Source organism: Phytophthora cinnamomi, assembly GCF_018691715.1.
Source record: "Phytophthora cinnamomi strain GKB4 chromosome Unknown Contig56, whole genome shotgun sequence".
Classification (NCBI taxonomy): Eukaryota; Oomycota; class Peronosporomycetes; order Peronosporales; family Peronosporaceae; genus Phytophthora; species Phytophthora cinnamomi.
This window is the reverse complement of record NW_027150989.1, coordinates 167715-171325: the sequence shown is the minus strand read 5'-3', so window position 1 is coordinate 171325 and position 3611 is coordinate 167715.

The window sequence follows — 3611 nt, the reverse complement described above, 5'->3', positions numbered from 1 at the left end:
ACGATGGGTTACGTGGAACCGAGCTCGTCACCTACTCAGATGCGGACTGGGCCGGCAGCCGCGACGACCGTCGTTCCGTGAGCGGGATGATGTTATTGATGTGCGGTTCTCCTGTGGTGTGGCGTTCGACGTATCAGAAAACTATCGAGTTAAGTTCTTCAGAGGCCGAGTATATGGCGCTGAGCGAATGCGTGAAGGTGTGTCTGGATGCGCCGTCTTTTGAAGGACATTGGCACTGAACAAGTGGGGGCTACCGTGATCTACGAAGACAACCAAGGCGCGATGGCACTGGCGAAGAATGTTGGATACCAAGCTCGCACGAAGCACATCGACATACGCTACCACTTCATTCGCGAGAAGGTGGTGAGCAACGAAGTCGAGCTGGAGTATGTTGAGACCAAGAACCAGCTCACTGATTTCATGACGAAGGGTCTATCGTCGAAGACGCTTTGCTACTTGATGATGTGTAGCAACGTTGGACCCAAGCTCGAGACATCGAATCGAGTGGGGTGTTGAGGTTGCGCTTCGCCGTCTGATCGACTGGATCCCTACCGCGAGGCAGACGGCCTGCGCGTGCTGGCACGTGCCACCGGGGTCTGTGGTTGAAGATGGGAAGATCTCGCAACCTGATTGGCTGGACTATATCTGATACTGGAATGTGATTGGACGACAACTTCAATTTGGGTGCTTATGATTTGCATGTGTTGAGTCAACCGTTTTGAGCCGCAGCTGTGACTAGGCGGATCAGTCTTACGACTGGCAACTTCGTTTGGACCGCAGCCGAGATCGTTTGGACCACATCTACAAGCCTCACCACACCTACTAGGGAACATTGCATACAGTAGGGACAGCTAGCTGGCAAAGACACTAACCTAAATCGAGCTCACTTTCGGATTTCCTTCCAACTACTCACTCGACTACCAAGCGTCATTCGCACACTCTCAATTGTGCACACCATAGTCGGACCCGCTCTATTATCCTCTTGGCGTTATCTTTTCGCACATTTCAATGCATCCTTTGTAGCGGCGAGCAGGTTATAACGGAACTTACGTGAGATACCGTCACACCTCCATAACTGCGACCCTATTGGTTACTTACGGGACGACTTACGGGATGACACGTCAACTAACAATTGCGTTCAACAACGAGTGGTCATGAAGTACAAACAGAGTGTACGTGCTTCGTCTTGCGACATTAAGTATTATTAACAGAGATTAATATAATTCACTACAGATACCGCTGAGAAACTTTGGTATCGTCAACTTTTTAGTTCATAACTTGATAATTCAGGAATGAACAAACCTTGTTTTGCCTTTCTCTACGCTGACTCGACGGTTTGAAGTTATGCAGTACCAGCAAATTTAAAACTATCAGTGAGTGTGAGAGCACTGGCATCCGGACTGAACATCGGCTTTAAAGCGGTGTACGATCTCTACGTAGTACAGCATAGCCATAGAACGCTCTTCAGCAGCCATGTTTCCTCGTGGTAGTGTCGCCGGCGTAGGCTATTCCGAGATGGCTTAATCCCCCATGTACTTGACTAGTTCCTAGCTGATGTCTTGGTGCATACAAATCAGTTTTTCGTGGAAATACCACAACGACTCGAGGACTTGTCGTGCTTTTGTGTCACTTAAATCTGCTAAGGAGTGGAGACAAAGACAATTTCTCATAAAATGACACAATCCGCTAATGCAGGATTAAGAGTGTAAAGACCAATTGCAATAAAGTCGATTGCGTTTATCACGAATGACGTTGAAGGGAGCATGTCACACCGGTGACACCTCGGGACCCGAAGGATCCTCATCCCAGTTACGTGCCATCTAGTATCCCACATCGAATGAATCAGCATCGCATCTGTCTCCCCACTTTGGGGCGTCACGTCCGGCAGTATGTGGTGCTCGTTGAGCACTTTCTTGGTGTCCATAGCAATACTCGCTCAGTTTGTACGTACATTGGCTCCATCACTTGATAATCTGGATGATAGCATTATGTCATTGCTTAAAGTCGGACCTACTCATATTGCTGAGGGGCGTATCAAGGTAAACGATATCTTCAGTCATGAAGCTACCTATCCAGCCTCGTTGAAAGTCTCCCAAATTAAAGCATGAACACTCACCAAAGCAAAATCAAAGAAATGATTACAGGGTCCAAGGAGCTGGTTTGATCGCAGAAGTTTTCCACAACACTCTATCCGTGACTTGCATCGCGTTACAGTGAAGTATTCCTGTGTAAGGAGACTGCATGTATTGGTGCGATACTTTGACGATTTGTCTGACGTTTCGCTCTTGCGGTCACTTTCGGTGTCGCTCGATGTTGGGCTAGCTACGTGGAAACACCTGTAGCTATGCTCCCTTTTGTTGTGGCGAAAGTTAAAGGGACGGTTGAGCCGCCTCGAGGTTTGCGTTGAAGTTCGCGTCGATGAAAGGGACCTTGGCCTCTTCCCCGAAATTTGTTTCGCTCAAAGCGTTGCGGGCCCCGTCAGTCATTTGTTCACATAATGAGACCCTGAAGCTCGCCTTTGCCCGTCGTTGTAGTCATAGTTACCGAGCTACCGCCGCCGAGGGCGTCCAATCCGTATACGAGCACGACACTGCTGTTGTTGATGTAGTTAGTGAAGGGTGGGTCCTTCACAATACGATATCCCACTTTGGGGCCTGAAGTCGACACGGCGAGAATCTTCGGCGTCTCGAGAGCAGGGTTGTCAAGCCACACAACGGCGCTTACCCACTGGTGTCGGTGACCCTTCTTGATGAGGCCGATGGGGTAGATGTCCTTGGGGAAGTACCAGGCATACATGATGGCCCAGCGCTCCTTGAACCAAACAGATCGACCGTACACTTGCGAGCCTAGACCTGACCCCTTGCAGTCTCCGTCCGATTTTCCGGTTCCCTTCAGACCCCCATTCGTCTCCCCTGCAGCATTGACAGCAGGGTATGGGTGGCACCCTTGGTAGATGACGAGAGGCAGTTTGAACTTGACGGCGGCCTTCTCGGATATGGTGGTGGGTTCAGGCTGAGCAAACGGCTGCACTTTATCGTGGCCGATAGGGCCGGCTATGACAACGCTGAGCGTAGCGGCGGTGATGGTGATGAAAAGCAGCGAATGCAGATTCATGGTGCGCGGTTCGCAGGAGGATTGAAACTGAAGTGGTCTCCGTTTGCTGCGCTGGCCACGAGCAGAAGAGAGTCGGTTGTACTATAGGTACACCCGCAACACGTTGCCAGTTGGTAAGGTACGAGAAGGATCATCCTTAGGATGGGAACTTGGTACCAGTAAGTTCCACTTCAGTTAAGCTCCGTAGCGAAGTCGGTCTTGCTCAAGCGCAGCATCCGACACCCCCAGCAATTTTAATGTTATACAATTAATAGATGTTCCATGTATTAATGGAATATAACATATTATTATATAATTATTATGTATTGTATATAACATATACTACATGTCGTCCTCGAACATCAGCACAGCTATTCAGCGGTGTACTTCGGAGAAGAATACTTGTATTGTTTTGGGTAGCTGTGAAGCTGTTGGTTTCCGCTTGCTTTTCAAGCTAGCTCATGCTCTACTCTGGCAAGACTACTATTGATAACCGGGACGTATACCCAAGTGCACAT